Source organism: Rhinatrema bivittatum, chromosome 18 (genome assembly GCF_901001135.1).
Source record: "Rhinatrema bivittatum chromosome 18, aRhiBiv1.1, whole genome shotgun sequence".
Taxonomy (NCBI): domain Eukaryota; kingdom Metazoa; phylum Chordata; class Amphibia; order Gymnophiona; family Rhinatrematidae; genus Rhinatrema; species Rhinatrema bivittatum.
In genome coordinates this window covers 40,021,644-40,042,701 of record NC_042632.1, presented here as the reverse complement: position 1 = coordinate 40,042,701, position 21,058 = coordinate 40,021,644, and the positions used below count along the sequence as shown (strand labels likewise).

General features: G+C 40.7%; 1 protein-coding gene across 1 annotated transcript in view; it reads right to left on the bottom strand.

Annotated features, from left to right (window-relative positions):
• Positions 1-21,058, bottom strand: part of SGCD (sarcoglycan delta) — a 667,313-nt gene that overhangs the window by 645,294 nt on the left and 961 nt on the right. The window lies entirely within an intron of this gene.

Here is a 21,058-nt window from a genome sequence, read left to right as displayed (position 1 = left end):
TACTGTAGTGGATCCCCATGCACGCCATATAAACACGTATATGGGGCAGCACAGAGTTGGTTGAAAGTTATCCTCCCTATGTATTGGAACATTCATGTTGTCAGAGCAACAACCAAAGGCGATCTTTGGTTGTTAGTTGCTTGATGATTATTATACATCGACATCATTGGTTTACTAGAACCTTAAAGAAGACAAAACTGCTGATGTGATTTTTCAGGATAGTAAATGTATATCTTTTCCAACCATTCCTCTGGTGTGCTTATAAGAATGTTTCCTACAGATTGCATAACACATTTTGACAATTATCCCACTCTTTCAGCCAGTGCCCAATATACATTGCACTGTGGGGCCTTTTAGGTCTGGGTTTTAGATTTTTACAGATTTTAATATAGATAATAATAATAATTATTGCATCACTTATTATAATATAGAATTATCTCACAAAAAAAAAAGCGGCAGGCCAGCATTAGTTCCAGCATGGAAGGCGAGTAAGTCTGAAACATTAAAAAATGAACAGCGCGCAAAGCGTCTCTAAAAATAAGCACAGAGAGCAAAAGTAACAAAAGAGGCCTGTGTTAACATATAAACACATCTCTTCATTTTCTGTGTGGATGCCCAGCATCCCAATCTCTATACCCAAGTAAAGAATGCAAGCATGGGAGTTCACATTCTTCCCTCATCCTCTGCCACTCTGTATTGAACCAACTATGCCGCCAACACTGTTTTTTTTTTTAATTCGCTCAGCAACCTCACAAGCTACAGAATGAGCATAAACACTTCCTATGGATTCCGAAGACAGGAAAAAGAATGGGAACGTGTGCTGTGAACATGGTAGCGCACACAGGAAAAAAATAAAAATTCACATTGTAAGCAACGGAGTGTTCAGCCATTGAGGTTTCAAGCTTCCAGGGAGCCAGCACTAATCTCAACTTTCAAGCAGGTGCTAATTCAGTCTCTTGTTGTTCCCCCCCCCCCCGTGTATACCAAAAAGAAATTAAATGCTTGAAGTATTTACTGCTTCAGCTAGGTGGTCACTCTTAGCAGTAGCAGATCAAAACAAAAGTGGTGGTGCTACACTGTTTGTCATCAGCAACAAATGGATGCTACAGCCGATGCCTCTGACGCAGGGTCAGTAGATTCAATCTGTCCTCAAGGATGGAGATGGTGGGATTTATAAGCACACAGGAAAAAAAAAAGGGGGGGGGCAGTTTATTTTATTTAAAGCAAACTTGTATACAAATATAGAAGAAACAAAAAAAAAATGTGGTTAATTTATGGAACCAGAGTAAAGCTCTATAAAGAATGGAGCTTAGAAACAGGCAATTTCATATTATAAAGAAAATAGATAGTCTTGGGGGGAGCACTGAATGACTCAAGACAATTGATGCAGTGTGAGTGTGATGGAGTCTGTCACTTTCAGGTCACCAAGCTCAAACTTGGATCAGATCCGCGGTCTGTGTCAAAGTCAGTTCCCAAAACCCACCGTGGCAATTTGATAGGATTTGGCACCACCGTTGGCATTCTCAGAAAAGCACCCGAGGACTGCACGGCCGCGGAGAGGCTGAATTACCCCTTTCAGTCCCTCCGGAGCAGGGTAGAGGCAGACTGGCATGAGGGAAGGTCCTCCTGCCACTGCCACTGGATAAATGGAGTAGAACTTCCTGTTCCAGCGATGTGAATCATGCACCTTCCCACAAGCACACGATTCACTAAAAAAATAATATTAAGAAGAAAGAGAAAACGCTAGTTCTTTAAAATAGAACTGTGAAAAAAAGGAAGCTCTAACTGCAAATAGTGAGTGCTATGTAGTATTTTTAGGGCTGGGGGTGGGACTTGCATTGTATAGAATGAATTGTGTTCTGTGGGAACATATTTTTACGCCTAGTAATCTGCATATGATTTTGGATGACTCATGCTTGTACACCTCAGATAATGGAGTCCCCTGACTATATCCCTCCTCATTAATAGACACTCTTTAAGAGACCTTGTTTCAAAAATAGCCATGTTCTAGCTGGTCTACAGCAGGTGGGTGCAAAGAAACATTTTTTTATAGCTGTCTTTCTTTAAAAAAAATATATAAACCATAGCAACATGCAGTAGTTTGATGGAAGGTGCTCATCAGCTTTTTAAATAATATATTTTTCTCTGTTGCTTTCTTGCGGGAATAGAATTCGCACAGCTATTATTTTAGAACTGTGATGAGGGTCAATTAGTTGGTGAGGATTTAAAAATAATGTGAAAATGCTTTACAGCAGGTCTTCATTCAAAAAGTAAGGGGAGATACAGTCCAGTAAGCCATCAGCATCACAGAGTTGTCTGAACTACATTGCCCATGATGCTTAGCTCCTTTTTCCTCCATAAACAGCTGAGGCCCATGGAGATCAGCATCTCCTGCTGGTTGGGATAATCCTGTGATTTCTCCTCTTCCCCCACCCCTGTCAACCTGATAAGTGATCACAGGGCCAAGAAAGTCTGGGTTAGCATGTCAGAGCAGACAGGGTTGCCAGCCAGATCCAGTTCTGATTTTATGGCCCTGTCTTTTCCAAGAGAATTGAAACTACATGTTCATAAATGCTAGAGGCGTAAACCAGAATGGGATCAGCCGTTCAGGTTTGACCTGGGTTAGGTGGAAGCCCAAAGTATAGGACTGGTGCAGATCGTGGCTGATGGGGGTTCCCTAACTTCCTGCTGGATCAACGAGATGATGTCTCTGATAGGACTGGATCATCCCATGGTCAGTGAATTCCCTCTAGCCCATAGGCAGAAGGAAAGGCAAGTGAGGAGGGGGATCTGGGATTAGAGAAGAAAGATGCTGATGAATGGAGGAAATGAGCTGGTGATGGAAGAGCTAGAAGACAGGTGAAAGGTGTGGATAAGGTACCAGGTAAAGGAAGGAGAAGAGCTGGGAGAAGAAGAAAAGGGAGCCAGAATGTGGAAAAAAGCTGAGAATGAAGAGGTCTGTGGTGTGGAAGCCATTGAGGCTAGGCTGGTGCATGTATGTGGCAGAGTGCATGTAGATATGATTGCCACCTTGCACGGAGAGGCTGATCTAGTCCTGAATTAGCTCCAGGGTGTGAATGGAGATGTGGTCCTACTTTCCTTAGGGAAACAAGAGCTACAGTTCCGTGCGTGTAAACAAAGTTCAAATAGGTAGCTGTGTGACAAGAGCCGGAGGAGTGCTGGAGATTCTCTGAGTGTGAAAGGAAAGCTGTGCGAGACAGACACAAATATTATAGCCTCTCACCATTTATAGGCAACAGAGTCAAAGCTGTGGGAATTACTCACAAATTGTGAAATGACATAGTCTCTTGTTGATACATTATTTTCGTATTCTCAGCTATCAAAATTGTAAATGCAGGCTGCAGTGCATTGGTAATGGAGGTGGTTAAAAACAATTTGTTTTTGCATTAATTTGCAGTGTTTTTTTTAAAACTGTACCAAGAGATTTCAAAAACAAGGAGTTTGATTACTCATGTCAGCAGAAGTAAGTCAAGTCCAACTGGCTAATTCTGACTGATTTGTGTATGGGTGGTCCTTCTCATGCCATATTTTCCAGGTCTCAGCTTTAATATTTAATTCAGTGCACCTCTTGGGAAAGATGTTATTGGTCTTCATGATAACTCAATCATGTCTGGCACATCCTGAGATATAAAGCCCCAAATTCCCTCACCCTTACCCCCACACCATCTGTGGTTGCTATGACCATTCATTCCCTTAAATTCCAATAGCTCTCCCATGTCATCTTTTTCACTCATTTAGAACATTTTGCTTTTTTGAGAAGCCCAATAACTTTGCTTTCACACAAAGAAATGAAACATATGCATGCTATTTATTTGCAAACTTTTGTATACCACACAATCAGAAATACTGGCCAGAGTGGTTTACAATGTAATAAAAACAAACATAAAATAATCATAAAACAATAAAATAGTCACAAAACTACATTAAAACACCTTAGGCTGATATTGGATCAATCTTAATGCCCAACAGGGAACTCAGATACAGACATGCTTTCACCTTCTTTCTGAATGACAGATAGATGTTACACAGGGAGGATAACTGTAAAAGACATGTGTGCATGCCCATATATGCGTATATATGGGTGCACGCAGATCTGCTCCAATATTTTATAACCAGCACATTTCATATACATTTCAAATTCCTGTCACAAGGCTGAATGTGTCAATCTGCCTTAAACATCAGATGATAACATTTCTCTTATTCACATGAAACATCACTCACAGTACCCGCCAACGTTTTATAGAGCACCCACATATTTAAAACTGTATATAAGGGAATTTGAAATAGTCCTTTGAGAAAATACGGTCACGCATATTAGACAACTAACATGGTCTTTTGGCACTCCCTGCATAGGAAGATACAAATCCAATATATGTCCAGGATGGCATAGAGTCCAACAGGATAAAGATCCTGCAAGAAACATTGGGGTCGATTTTAAAAATCTGTGCGCGCAGCTCCTGTCGCGCGCACATGGATACACCAATTTTATAACATGCATCCGCCAGCGCTAGCATGTTATACAATCCAATGACCATGCACACATGTGCGCTGGATTTTAAAATCCATGCGGGCAGCCTGCAGCTCGCATGCATGGGGGGGGGGAGGGGGAGATTTTATAAGCAACATGCGGAGACGTAATTGGGCTTCCCCCAGTTCCCTCCCAATCTGCTCCAATTAAGGGGAAGGGAACTGGGAGGGAACTTTCCTATCCCTAACCCTACCCTTCCTCCCTCCCTTTTCCCCTCTCCTCCCCACCCCCCTAAACGTTACCTAACTAACCCCCAATTTTTTATTTTACTGCTTACTGCTCCTCTGGAGCACAAATAATTTCCGCGTGCCGGCCACCTGCCAGCACGTGCGTCCCCGGGACTAATGACACTGTCCTGGCCCACCCCCACCCCGCCCTTGGCATGTCCCTTTCTTTCGGCCTGGCAATTTGGCGCGTAAAATGCATGCAGGCTTTTATTCATGCATATATGGGCATGCTCACAGGTCTCTTAAAGTTAACTTCCCTTTTTAAAATTTATTTGTAAATGCACAATCGAATCTTTGTGGATAGAAATCCCTTGTGTGTTGGGGAAGAGTATAGTGATAGGGGTATACTACTGTCCACCTGGCCAAGATGGGGAGACAGCGAGTGAAATGCTAAGAGAATTTAGGGAAGCTAACCAAACTAATAGTGCAGTAATAATGGGAGATTTCAATTACCCCAATATTGACTGGGGTAAATATAACATCAGGACATTCTGAAAGAACTCAAAAATAAAATTTCAGAACTATTACAATTAATTTGTAACCTATCATTAAAAATCCATTGTACCTGAAGTCTGGAAGATGGCCAATGTATCCCTGATAGTTAAAAAGGGCTCCAGAGAAGATCCGGGAAACGATAGACCAGTGAGCCTGACTTCAGTGCCAGGAAAAAACATGGCAACTGTTACAGAACATATGTTATACTTACCCCAGTCAATACTGGGGTAATTGAAATCTCTCATTATTACTGCAGTATTAGTTTGGTTAGCTTCCCTAATTTCTCTTAGCATTTCACTGTCTGGCTCACATCTTTGCCAGGTGGACAGTAGTATACACCTATCACTATACTCTTCCCCAAAACACAAGGGATTTCTACCCACAAAGATTCGAAAGATTTATGAAATTACATCTCCGCATGTAGCTTATAAAATCTCCCCCCCCCCCCCCCACCCATGCATGTGAGCCGCTGGCTGCCCGCATGGATTTTAAAATCAGGCGCACATGTGTGCATGGTCATTGGATTGTATAACATGCTAGCGCTGGCGGATGCATGTTATAAAATTGGTGTATCCATGTGCGCGCGACAGGAGCTGCGCGCACAGATTTTTAAAATCGACCCCAATGTTTCTTGCAGGATCTTTATCCTGTTGGACTCTATGCCATCCTGGACATATATTGGATTTGTATCTTCCTATGCAGGGAGTGCCAAAAGACCATGTTAGTTGTCTAATATGCGTGACCGTATTTTCTCAAAGGACTATTTCAAATTCCCTTATATACAGTTTTAAATATGTGGGTGCTCTATAAAACGTTGGCGGGTACTGTGAGTGATGTCTCATGTGAATATGAATAAGAGAGATGTTATCATCTGATGTTTAAGGCAGATTGACACATTCAGCCTTGTGTCAGGAGTTTGAAATGTATATGAAATGTGCTGGTTATAAAATATTGGAGCAGATCTGCGTGCACCCATATATACACATATATGGGCATGCACACAGATCTTTTAAAGTTATCCTCCCTGTGTAACATCTATCTGCCATTCTGAAAGAAGGTGAAAGCATGTCTGTATCTGAGTGCTCTGTTGGGCATTAAGATTGATCCAATATCAGCCTAAGGTGTTTTAATGTAGTTTTGTGACTGTTTTTATATAGTTTTATGACTGTTTTATTGTTTTATGATTATTTTTTGTTTATGGTTTTATGGTTTATGGTTTAGTGGGACAGAACCAGCATGGATTTACCCAAGGGAAGTATTGCCTCACAAATTTAAATTTTTTGAAGGGGTAAACAAACATGTGGATAAAGGTGAAAAGGTAGATGTGGTGTATTTTCAGAAGGCGTTCGACAAAGTCCTGCATGAGAGGCATCTAAGAAAACTAAAATATCATGGTATAGGAGGTGATGTCCTTTCGTGGATTGCAAACTGGTTAAAGACAGGAAACAGAGAATAGGATTAAATGGTTTGTTTTCACAGTGGAAAAATGTAAACGGTGGAGTGCCTCAGGCCAATGCTTTTTTATAAATGATCTGGAAAGGGATACAATGAGCGAGGTGATCAAATTTGCGGATGACACAAAATTATGCAGAGTAGTTAAATCTCAAGCAGATTATGATAAACTGCTGGAGGATCTTGTGAGACTGGAAGATTGGGCTTCCAAATGGTAAATGAAATTTAATGTGGACAAGTGCAAGGTGAAGCATATAAGGAAAAATAACCCTTGCTGTAGTTACATGATGTTAGGTTCCATCTTAAAAATTACCACCCAGGAAAAAGATCTAGGCATCATAGTGGATAATACATTGAAATGGTCAGCTTAGTGTGCTGTGGTGGTCATAAAAGCAAACAGAATGTTGGGAATTATTAGGAAGCAAATATTGAAAGTGGAAATTGTCATAATGCCTCTGTACCGCTCCATGGTGAGACCGCACCTTGAATACTGTGTGCAGTTCAGGTCGCTGCATCTCAAAAAATGATATATATTTGCACTGGAGAAAGTGCAGAGAAGGGTGACCAAAATGATATGGGGCTTGGAATGGCTCCCCTTTGAGAAAAGGCTAAAGAGGTTAGGGCTCTTCAGCTTGGAGAAGAGACAGATGATGGAAGTCTACAAAATCATGAAAGGACTTGAACAGGTTAATATAAATCAGTTATTTACTCTATCAAATAATAGAAGAAGGACTAGGGGGCGCTCCATGAAGTTAGCAAGTAGTTCATTTAAATCACATTGGAGAAAATTATTTTTCACTCAACGTGTAGTTAAACTCTGGAATTCATTGCCAGAAGATGTGGTTATGGTAGTTAATATAATTGGGTTTTTAAAAAGTTTGGATAAGTTCCTAGTGGAGAAGTCCATAAACTGCTATTAATCAATAAGAAATGGTAGCTTGGGATTTATTTAATGTTTGGGTTCTTGCCAGGTACTGGTGACTTGGATTGGCCACTGTTGGACATAGGATGCTGGGCTTGATGGACCCTTGGTCTGACCCAGTATGGAATATCTTAAGTTCTTATATTCCTGTATTTGGATTTTTACAAAGACTGGGTCAACTTGCTAACAGACAGGGATAGTACAGCACAAGGTAAGTTTCAGTAAAAAAAACCCAAAACAATCCTGAATCAAATTCTTTGTTTCAGGATGCAAAGCAAACACACAAACTTACATTAGAAGAAACAAAATGTTTATTAATTATCTGAAAGTTTTCAAAGAAGCTTTTCTTCAGGGCTAATCTTTTTTTTTTTTTAGCTATGTACAGCAGCCATTCACAAAACTTTGCATTAAAAATGTCTCTCTTCTTCTACCTCAGGAGAACACAATGAACTTTTACGAATGGCAGCTGTGTGAATAAAATGGGTCAGGAACAGCAAATATGATTCTGATATCATTCATTGAGCAAGCATAGGACAGAAAGGGCAACTAGACTGGAGACTTTCAGCTGCACGCTGTTGTTACCACAGAGATTTTATACTTGCCTCTGGGCAGTCTATAGATCAAATCTGAGCCCTGCTCCTCCAGTGATCATAGCCACTATAAGACCCTTCTACTTCAATTGTTCAGAAGATCATTTATGATCATTAGCTTTCAGAAGAACAAGTTGCTGACAAGAACCTATTTGGATAGTCCTAAGGAACTTCGTGAATGAGCAGTAGAATCGTTAAGACTCAGCACAGTAAAATTGAATCTTCAATTAAATGTTCTACTATGGGTACCAGTGGGGCTTGTGACGTGCTGTTTCCACGCCTTTTTTTTTTTTTTTGGTTAAGTGGGCATTTTCTAATCCGGGCAGATACGCACGCTAGTAAAATCATGTACTCTACAAATAAAGGTCTATGAATGGCTAGCACAAGTGCGCCTCTCAGCCAGTTTACTTGGAGTTTGTTTTTGTCCCCTTTCGAAAACAGACGACAATAAGTAAACTGACCTGAACTCCTATGGCACCTACCCTTCTTTTCTCATTACCAAAACAAAGGCTTGGAGTCCCTTTCAAGCCAGAGTCTACTGAAAACCCTCAGAGATCCCTTTCCATGATCATGAACAAGTCCTCCTCCCACTGTTATATCTCATTCTGTACAACAATTCTCCCTTTTAGTGGTTTTTCAGACAGAGATACTATTGATTTGTGTCCTCAAGTGGAATTGATTATTCAGTATGCCACTATTAAAATGTTCACTCCTTGGCTAACCCTAGTTTCCTTCGTACTAGAATGCTGTCTTGTTGACAGCTTGCATCAAGAAATTGCAAAGATTTGATCTCTGCGCCAAAGGGATGGGTCTAGATCCCTGGAAATGCTCTCACTGTGATTTTAAGAAGTCAGCTCACCAGTGATGCTCTGCCAATTTCTCATCAAGGGGCTCTAGTCAGCTCTGCTCCGCTTGGCGAGGCATTCTCTGCTTTCATAAAATAATTTAGCAAGAGGATTCCGGGAGCCCCTGAGAACTCCCCCTCCAGCATATTCACTGCAACTTGCAAAGAGAAAAGAAAACCTCACAAACCAGAAGACTGTACAGATTTAACATTCTACTGCACCTACTATATTTATGTCTTCCCCAGTCCACCAAACAAACAAAAAAGCACTTGATGAAATAAATACTACATTTTGCATGCAGCATTTAAGAATGCATTGGTGATACATCACCAAGATACAGTAGTGATAGCAGTTTTGCATTTAATGTCAATGTTAAGAAAGAGAGAGGAGGACAAGGGAGCAGGGAGAGAAAACTCTGAACACTGTTTATAAAGAAAGAAAACTGTGTCCTCTGAGGGCTTAAAGATTTAGTTGGAACTCTTATGGCCTTGAGTCTTTGATAGTGTGTGTAATCTTATTGGCATGCATGACTACTGTAACTGCACCCACATTAACTGAATTGTGACTGGGCAAAAGGACTAAGAAATATATAGGGGGGTAATTTTAAAACTAAGTGCAAATTCTGCAGGCACTTTGTACTCCTAGACCTCTGATCTAAGTTTCAAAAGGAAAACGTGTGAAATGTCCTTGGGTACAAAGTACGCACAGACTTTTGAACCTGCTCCTTCTGTAAAATTTCTGGATGGAGAAATTATATTACAAGTATTTGAGCATTTTGATCTGAGCCTCATCAGTTTTAGAATGCAGCCAGAAATTCTGACCTATAGTCTTTTCACTAATTAACCTGATTAACAAGTTAGAGGTGGGGGGGGGGGTGTCATTTGCTATAGTGCTATGCTTTATCGGAGCATGGAGAAATATCGCAGGAAGGAGAGGGGTGACAATCACATGATATTTGCCCACATGATTTTAAACTTGCAATTTGTGAATTTTTTTTACTTCTAGGCCACCTGTACGGGGGGGGGGGGGGGGAGGGGGATGAGATGGGGACTTTTCCACTTTGGCAGGGGGTGGGATCAATTTAGGACTGCTGTGGGCCCTTTAAGAAGCATTCTGGGTCTTCAAGATGTGCATTAATGTCCCGATGCCCCAAGGTCAGTTATTTATAACTCCTGAGTTTTTGTTAAAATAACGTGATTTGCTTTTTTTGTAGAAAGCCACATTATTTTATATGCATAAGATTATCTATACATTAGCTGCTTTGCATGCACTAGGCCGACGATATCAGCCTAGTGCATGCACTACGCCGACGATATCCAGCTAATCATACCTGTAACAAACACTCTTGAAAACGCAATGAAACTCTTGGCCACATACCTCAATGCCATAAAAAACATGCTAAACCAAATTAAACTCTGCCTTAATATGGAAAAAACTGAATGTATACTGCTTGAAAGAAAAAGCGCCGGAGATCACCAGAGCCATACCATCCAAATTGACAACACATTCATCAAATTAAAAGAAAAGGTGAAAGATCTAGGAATATGGATTGACCCAGAGCTGAATTTCAAAAAGCACATTGCAATGAAAATCAAAGAAGGTTTCACAAATTACTAATTCTCAAACACCTTAAACCACTCCTGAACCAACCTGAATTCAGAACCATTCTCCAATTACTAAGTTTTACAAGCTTCGATTATTGCAACTCACTCCTGATAGGCCTACCCAAATCAACCATCCGACCACTACAAATACTACAGAATGCCACAGCCATAATCCTCACTGGCCACAAAAAAACAGACCACATCACCCCTGTTCTAAAAGGACTACACTAGCGACCTGTAGAAAAAAGAATCGAATACAAAATACTAACCATTTTCCACAATGCAATACACAACAGTGAAAGCACATGTCTAAACACCATTATACAATGACTCAATTCTCAACGCAAAACTAGATCAACAAACAAAGCACAGCTAGACATCCCATCAGTCACAACTGCCAAACTCACTACCGTAAGAAAAAGAGCTATCTCAATAGCAGGACCTTGCCTCTGGAACTCCCTACCGGAAAACCTAAGACTACAGAACACCACAAAAATATTTAGAAAACTTCTCAAAACCTGGCTTTTCAGACAAGCCAACAAAGAAGGGATAGGCTAATTGATTACTCCACCATACCCAAGAATCTTAATTCCCCGTTAAGCACTTTATTACCCACAAACACCACCCAACATGTATACCAGCATCATACCCAGTTGAACCAATTACGTCCAATTGCTGTTACTCTATTGTAAATTATAAAAAAACACGAGACATCACCATACGGTGACAATATAAACATCCACAGTCTGATGGTTCATTTTTTCTCTTGTTTTATCACCTCCTACAGTTAATTTCGAATCCTCATGTCTGTTCTTATAAACCTATGTTTTTTAATTGTTTTTCGGAGTGAAGGCCTGCGCCACCTCCCACAGTTATGAATGTAAACGCTGATCTTTTTTGTAAACTGGTGTTATACCTGTCGTTGTTACACCTGTAAACTGTTGTTATACCTGTAAACCGGAGTGAAGGCCATTCGTTAAACTTCAGTATATAAAAGCATACAAATAAAATAAATAAATAAATTGTATGCATGCAAATTAGCTAATTTCAATAGGGTGTGGTGTTTAGGACAAAATATCACTCATGATCTAACAACTTTGAATAATGTTGACTCATCTGCAAACTTGATCACCTCACTCATCACTCCCTTTTCCAGATCATTTATAAATTTTAAAAAGCATCGGACCCTGTACAGATCCCTGGGACACTTCAATATACCTTTCTTCACTAAGAGAAATGACCATTCAGTCCTACTCTCTATGTCCTATCCTTTAGCCAGTTACCAATCCACAATAGGACACTGCCTCCTATCCATTGACTTTTTAAGTTGCTGATGAGCTCTTCATAAGGGACTTTATCTAACACCTTCTAAAAATCCAGATTCGCTGTAGTGCCCTCCTCAGGTAATTCAAGTAAACTGCTGCCAAGGGTAAAGGCAGACAGAGTAGGGGGTTGCAGGTTATCTTATAGCCACTAGGATAGATGAACCTTGCACCCGTCTATTCCACCTCCCCCTTTTCTTACCAGGACCCCTTCTTCCACCCTATTCCTTGTAAAAGGTACCATATACAATCACCACACACTTGGAGAGTTTTATGGGGGCGGGGGTTCTGATAACTTAATTTAGGTATAAATAAGGGGATGGGGATAACAGAGCATAAGACAGCAGAAAGAAACAACAGTAGGGAACAAATACTGAAGTGAAATGCATAAATATCAGTGCCAGTAATATAGCATGCAAATTATGTCATGCAACTGAATAAAGTTGCAAATCTTCAGCAAACAGTAACTAGTACTTGACTACTGGTGCCCAGGAAATAAATGCACTTTATAGATACAGCCCTGTCTGTGAACAAATAAAACAAATAAACAAACCAGCGGGGCCCAGACTGTTCTAAGAAGGTAGGTAGCAGAAAACCGGATTATCAATTCAGGTTAAAACAGAGTGTCTTTTTTCCACTGAAATACATGTTATCTCCACTTTCCTCTTTAATTTGTTTTTTTTTTAATGCAAAATAAAAACAAGAAACACAGATGTGAGGTTACACTTGTTCCTTGAAGTTCCCCTGTTATGGGGTCTTTGCCACCAAAACCCTGACTTTCAGCTGTGCTGACAACAGGCTGGAGTGACAACAAGTCTAAACTGTTCTCCAAGATAAAGTCCCCTTCTGAATTTCTTTATCATTTAATCTTATTAGACACATGACAAGAAATCCTGGACTGCAATTCTAAATCCAGACCTAAAGCTGTGAGTCTATCTTTTGCTGCGAGTCTATCTTTTGCTGCAAGACCCCGCAGACCACGTGGGTCTTGCAGCAGTCCCACCGTCCCTGCCTTGCCCCAATCAGAAGCCAGCAGGCAGAAAACCAGCCTAAACGGAACCCAAACGCAAACGCCAAACAAATGAGGTGATTTGTAACTTGTTACAGGAATATCGGTATATAAAATTGCTAAATAAATAAATAAATATCTGCAAGCTGAAACTCCAGTGATATCAGTTCCCAGCTTCAGTGGGCTGGTGTGCTTCTCTTCCACTGCTGCACAGCTCCCCAGAAAAACCCAGAAAAATGCACCTTTTTTTTTTTCCTCTCTCTCTCTCTCTTTTATTCCCAATAGGTATAACAGTTTATCTTTCCTTCCTGGTTGCTAGCCAGCTCTCATAGGCTCATCAGGGAAGGTGGTCTCCTCTCTCTGTAGGTTGTCAGGTTAACCATATAGCTGCGGGTTCTGCAGCAGAGGCATAAACCATGCAGAAATAAGTAAAACCTGTGTCTAACATGCAAAACAGCTTCTTTGCAACCTCTCTTCTTGCAGTTGTGGGACACTAGTGGGCTTGTCAGTGGTTAAAGCCCCTTCGGAAGATCTGATACATTGTTTTGTCCATTCAATCTTAAACAATTTCCCCAATGTGTGATGCCAACATAATGCAAGCTCAGGGGGGTATGTACCCAAATTATGGAACCCTGTCATGATACTATCGGCTGTTTCAACCATGTCCATGTTTGAAATCCTTTCAAAAAAAAAATCTAAGAGATTTGTAAGGCAATACTCACCTTTGGTAAATCTATGTTGGCTATGCTCCAATAGCCTGTGTCTATCCAGACAGTCAATAATTTTGACCTTCAGAATAGCTTCTACCATTTTGCCAAGCACCAAAATCAGGCTCAATGGTCTGTAGTTTTCTGGATCACTCTGGAGCCCTTTTTAAAAATGGGTGTTACAGTGGCCGCCCTCCAATCCTCAGTACTATAGCTGATTTAAATGAGAACTTAGAGATTACTACTACTAAGTCTGTAATTTCATTTTTCAGTTCTTTCAGAACTCTATGGTGTATACCAGGGGTCAGGAACCTTTTTGGCTGAGAGAGCCATAAACGCCACATATTTTAAAATGTAATTCCATGAGAGCCATACAATATGTTTAAAACTAAATACAAGTAAATGTGTGCATTTTATGTAAGATCACACTTTTAAAGTACAATAAGTCTCTGAAAATATTACACCAGGCCTTAAGACACCAATACATCTCCTATTAGGAAAACGGACCAAGTCAGGCTGCTATAGAGTCCTACACAGAAACTACACGCCAGCAGAAAACCTCACCTGAATCACGTGCTGTCCCTCACCTAACAGAATAAAGAGACCAAAATGCATAACAAGAAGCATGCAGAAAAAACTGAATTGGAAACTGCAACAAGCCAGAGTCTCTGTATGCAGTGTAACAAAGGAAAAAAGAAACATCACCCATCCTTATAAAACAAATCAGAAATATAAAATCATCAGCAGTAAAACTGTACTAACAAAAAGAACATATTTCGAAACAGCTGATGAGTGGAATATCCAATAATTAAAAACTCATATAAAACATTTCCAGATACCAACAAAATATTTCAAAATAGCAGACACAAAGACCCAGTAATGAAAAATAAGGATACAAATTTTTTTTTGCTCTGCATACCTGGGAACGTTTGATATCCAGGTGTCCTGAGATTGTTCTGAATTAGCAGGAGGCGGGGTGGTTTGCTTGGAACTTTCTCCTCTCTGTCACATACCAGCGCTCTCTCTCACACTGGCTCTCAATGACACACCTATACACACATGCTCTCAGTACTCACATATACCCATGTTTTTTCTCTCTCACTTATATAGGCTCTTAATTACGCATTTACACACATGCTATCTTTTCACGCTTACACACACACACAGGCTTTCAATCACATAAATACATGCTGTCTTTTTCTCTCACACAGACTCTCATTCACATGCTTACAAACATGTCCTCTTTCTCTCATTTACACACAGGCTCTCAATCACATACTCACATGCTCCCTCACCTAAATCAGCTCTCAATCACACACAGACACACATGATCTCTCTCTTACTTATACACACAGGCTCTTAATCATACATACACATGATTTCTCTCACACACAAAGGATCTCAATCATACACACATACTCTTTCACACAAACAGGTTTTCAATCACAAACTTACACATACAGGTTCCCAATGGTAAACTTACATTCATGCTCTCTTTCTCTCTCTCACAGGCAGGCTCTCAATCACAGACATACTCTCTTTCACATGTACAGGCTCTCAATCATTCACATACATGCATCTCTCTCACACACACACACACACACACAGGGCCCCCCCCCGCGGCCCGGAATAGGAAGTGGAGAGTATCGGGTGCCTGCACGGCAAGAAGAGGCCACGCTAGTGCGCTCGGCATCGGCCCGAAGAAAAGAAGACTGCAGCGCGGCTCGGAGGAAAATGAAGAGGTTCAACCGTGGCCGATGGGACTCCGCCTCCGCGAGGGCTGAAAATGAAGAGGTTAGCGTTGGGAGGAGGCTGCTGCTGCCACGAGTTCCCGGGGTGGGGGAGAGAGAGAGTGAATGAACGAGCAAGCTTGCTCGCTCATTCACTCTCTCTCACCCCCACCCCCACCCCGGGAACTCGTGGCAGCAGCAGCCTCCTCCCAACGCTAACCTCTTCATTTTCAGCCCTCGCGGAGGCGGAGTCCCATCGGCCGCGGTTGAACCTCTTCATTTTCCTCCGAGCCGCGCTGCAGTCTTCTTTTCTTCGGGCCGATGCCGAGCGCACTAGCGGGGCCTCTTCTTGCCGCGCACGCACCCGATACTCTCCATTTCCTCTTCCGGGCCGGGGGGGGGGGGGGAGAAGAGAGCACGCCGGTGCCGCTGACTCCAGCTGTCCTGCCGCATTCCGCCCGAGCTGACAGCATTTTAAGCCCGGGCGGAGGAGGACCGGGGAGCAGCTGGGTCAGCGGGAAAGTGTGGCGACTGTCTGCGAGCCAGATGCAGCCCTCAAAAGAGCCATATCTGGCTCGCGAGCCATGGGTTCCCGACCCCTGGTGTATACTATCCCATCCCAATGATTTGTTAATCTTTAGATTAGCAGTTTGCTTTATTACATCATTCCAGTTCACTGTGATTTCATTTACTGAATCATCATCTTAAAAGAATGTTTGAAGTATCAATATCTGCTCAACATCATTTTCAGTAAAGACCAAAGAATTAATTTAAAGGTGAATTTTAAAAGCCCGACGACACGTGCATTAATTAGGGAATGCACGAATGCGTCAGGCTCGTTCACAGTGAGCGGATTTTAAAAGCCACCCAGATGGGCACTTAAATGCTGCAGTGCATACATCTTGGAAGTTTTCAGAAAGGGGCAGGGAGTGAGCTTGGTCTGGGCGGGGCATGAGCGTTTCAGGGCATGAAGCTGAGATGTGCGCGAAAATAACTTATGCGATCCTGTGCAGGCCAATGCCCCCTGCCTCGTAACTTTACTTCTGCTGTGGATACCATGTACGTTATAAAATAAAGATAAATCAGCAGAGCAGCAGGTTTTCAAGGGTCAGAGATAACTTAGGGGAGTGAAGGTTATTAAACCTAGGGGGTTTTGGAAGACCTGTTAACTGGGCGAATTGGAGATGAACTGGTAGAATGGGAAATGGTGTTGGCACATGCTCCTTTTAAAATCCCCCGATGTATGCGGTAGAAGTGGCATTTGTGTGCACTTGCACATGTCCACTTAAAATTTGGTACACATGTATGCACGGCCAGCCTATTTTATAACATGCACGTATATAAGCATGCAAATTATAAAACAGCTGCTTCCCTGGGCAAGGGCTGATGAACGCATGCACATGTGCATCTGTTTGAAAGTTACTGTCGTAATTTTTTTGCTATGACCTTTTTTCCCCCAGAATGCCCCCTTTACCACTTGGTCATCCTGTGGTCTATCTCCCTCACAGACTTCATGCTTCAAAAGTAATTAAAGAAGTTTTTATTTTAAATGTTTGCCTCTATGATAAGTTTCTTTATAAATTCTCTTTTGGCCTCCCTTATTAATGTGTTACATCTAATTTGCCAGGGCTTATGCTCTTTCCTATTTTCTTTATATGGATTCACCTTCCAGTTTTTGAAGGACATCCTTTTGGCTTTAATAACCTCTTTCACCTCACCATGTAACCATGCTAGCAGTCATTTGGTTTTATTATTAACTTTTTGAATGCATAGAATACATCTAGTCTGAGCTTCCAAGATGGTGTTTTTACACAGCGTCCACACCATATGCAAATGTTTATTCTTTACAATTACTCCTTTTAGTTTTTTTCTAATTTCCTCATTTTATCATAGTTTCCCTTTTTAAAGTTAAATGCTACTGCAGAAGTTTTCCTTAATATCCTTTCCTTCAGTGATTATGTTAAATTCAATTATGTTATGATCACTGTTGCCAATTGGCCCCACCACTGTTACCTCTCACACAAGATCCTGCATTTCAGTGATAATTAGATGTAGAATAGTCTCCCCCCCTCTCCCCACCTCGTTGATTCCAGGACCAGCTGTTCCATGAATCAGTCATTGCATATAGAAATGTAACCTCTCTAGCATGTCCTGAAAAGACATTTGTCCAGTGAATACTGGGCTAATTAAAATTTTCCATTATTATTGTGTTGCTTTCCTAATTTGCTAGCATTTCACTCGGTCTCTTTATTCTGGCTAGACAGACAGTAGTATACCCTCACTACTATACTCTTCCCCATCACACATGGAATTTATATTCATAGAGATTCCACAGTGCATTTTGTCTCCTGTAGCACATTTATCCTCATGACTCTAAGGCATACTTAACATATAGTGCTACCACTCCACTAATATGACCTAGCCTATCATTTCAATACAATTTGTACCCTGGTATCACAGTGTCCATTTGTATATCCTTCTTCCACCAGGTGTCTGAGATGCCTATTTTGTCTACATCTGCGTGTAGTATAATACATTCCAAATCTCCAATTTTATTTTTTTAGGCTTCTGGCATTTGCCTGCAGACAATTCAAAGTATGTTTTTTAAAATTACAACTTGCCTAGCAGTTGAAATGGGTAGTGTGGAATCATTTATCTCTATCTGCTCTTTATTTAGATGCACCTGAGTTACTGCTGCCTCTATCATAGCCTCTCTAGTGGGATATTTTAACTTCCCTATTATCCCACTATCTTTGGAGATACCTTATTCCAAACCATGCACTCCTAAGCGACTGTCAGATTTCCCCCGTAATCTAGTTTAATGGTGCTCTATCTTCTTTTTAAAAAAAGTTAGCACCAGCAGCCAGGCTCTACCTGGTTAAGGAGCCCATTTTTCAGAATAGGTTCCCTCTACCCCAATTCTGAACAAATCTAAAGCCCTCTTCTGTGGACCATTGTGTCATCCTCTCATTGAGTCTCTGGAGCTCTGCCTCCCTCTGGGATCCAATGGTATAATCACACAAGGGTCAACACGAAAATAGAACCTCTTCACCACAGTACTACACAACATACATAAGAAGAGGAATACAATAAATTGCATCAATATTTTATTTGCATTTTATAAGCCTGTCTAACATTAAAAAACTATCTAACACACTCATACTATACTCATGCACTCACATTTAAAAACAAACATCTTCAAAAAACATGAAAATCAGAAATATTGTCAAATAATTCACTTATAATATAAAGTGCAAATGCTCACATCATATTTTAAACATTACACATTTAATCAACCAATGGAGTCAGTCCTCAACATGTCCAACAAAGATCTTCGTTTCGCCAAGCTTATCTTAATGGCTTCATCAGGGATAGGACTGGTTTGGATGAATAACAGCTATCATCTCAAAATATTAATGAGTGACACAACTGTAGAACCTCGAAATTCCAATTCTTAACAAGTCTTCCAACATGCGATCAAAACTTCAAAATGTGTTCAATACGAAGTCCCTTCAAGGAAGATTCAAAAATCATTCATCTCTCAACCCACTCTAAAATTCAACCCGTTCTTTAACGGGGACACTTCCAAGTGACACTTAAATTTAATGTGTCACCATTCATAAACCTCTTAGAAATTATAACACCGGAAATGACGTCTATTCCATGTTTGAAATAGGAATAGACGTCATTTCCGGTGTTATAATTTCTAAGAGGTTTATGAATGGTGACACATTAAATTTAAGTGTCACTTGGAAGTGTCCCCGTTAAAGAACGGGTTGAATTTTAGAGTGGGTTGAGAGATGAATGATTTTTGAATCTTCCTTGAAGGGACTTCGTATTGAACACATTTTGAAGTTTTGATCGCATGTTGGAAGACTTGTTAAGAATTGGAATTTCGAGGTTCTACAGTTGTGTCACTCATTAATATTTTGAGATGATAGCTGTTATTCATCCAAACCAGTCCTATCCCTGATGAAGCCATTAAGATAAGCTTGGCGAAACGAAGATCTTTGTTGGACATGTTGAGGACTGACTCCATTGGTTGATTAAATGTGTAATGTTTAAAATATGATGTGAGCATTTGCACTTTATATTATAAGTGAATTATTTGACAATATTTCTGATTTTCATGTTTTTTGAAGATGTTTGTTTTTAAATGTGAGTGCATGAGTATAGTATGAGTGTGTTAGATAGTTTTTTAATGTTAGACAGGCTTATAAAATGCAAATAAAATATTGATGCAATTTATTGTATTCCTCTTCTTATGTATGTTGTGTCCCTCTGGGATCCAGCATATGGAATGGGGAGATCGTTACCCATGGGTTATACATCTAAGGGGCCTATTTTCAAACAAGCTTTGCCACAGCAGTCACAGACTGAGAAGAATCCTTTTCAATATAAGGCCATAAAAAAGGGGTGTTTCTTTATAGAAAAAAAATGTTTAAATTCATATCATTCCACACTTTAGAATATCAGCAGGTACAGCTTGCTCTAATGCTATTAAATATTTTTAGCAAGGTCCAATCAGGGATCAGTGGCCCCTTGGTCTTGTTTTCTGGCAAAGTATGGGTTTATATCAGAGATCAACTGAGGTGGCAGCAGAAATATTAGTAGAAAAAAAAGGTTTGCTTTTAATAAACGCATTCAGTTCTACATAACAGTGCCATGCACAGATAAAGACAGTTTTGCCTAATCAATTTCATAGAAATAAAGATTGGCTTGTACTGTATTCAGAAGAAATTGATCATGTTTAAAAATATCACTGTGCCACAGTACGGCATTAATAAGTCTACTGCATTACTTCCTTTTCATACATGTCATCTACTAATGCATGCATTTGAAAATGAAGTTACAATCCCAAGATCTTTCATCACAAGCCTGCATTGGAAGGGTTATGGTACACCGGAGACCCATTCACCGGCACTAACAGTAAAACACATATCTCACTGTAAATGCCTCAATTTTCAGGGATGTTCCCGATAATGGCTTGACAATAATCCTCGTATAACCTAGCGTTTTCACTCAGGTACCAGAGATTCTAACAGAAAAGAAAAATGCCAAACTAGAAAGCTTAACGGTTTTCAAAGTTACCCCCCCCCCCTTCCCATAAATAAATACATATTTCTGGCTTTCCCAGGGTTTCCTTATTTCTCAGAGAGGAGTGCCCTTTATTTTAAATCCTTGCCTTGGGGTGGCGCCCCTAAGCATTCCAGTTGCAACAGGAGGAAAATGCAAACTTCATTATATAGTGCACCCCTTTTTTTTTTTTTTTTTTTATAATGGGTGGGTTGGCCAATGCAGAAATTAAAGTCTTTACAAACCTACAGGAATTACTTTGGGTGAACATACTGCCAGCTGATTGCAGCCTAGGCTCATTAGATAGGGATCCAAAGACGCCATTCTACAAGGCATCCACCAAGATGACATCACGTTTCGTGCACTAGTTTTGTGGGGGAGAACACATCCACGAGTTCCATAGCAGGCAATAAGCCTCTCCTTTATCCGCGCACATCTGCAGTAGGTTCGGTTTGCTGCAAATTCTCTTGCACAATGTAGCTGTCATAGCCCTGGTACCATGTATCTGCTTTCACGGGAGGCAAAGAGCT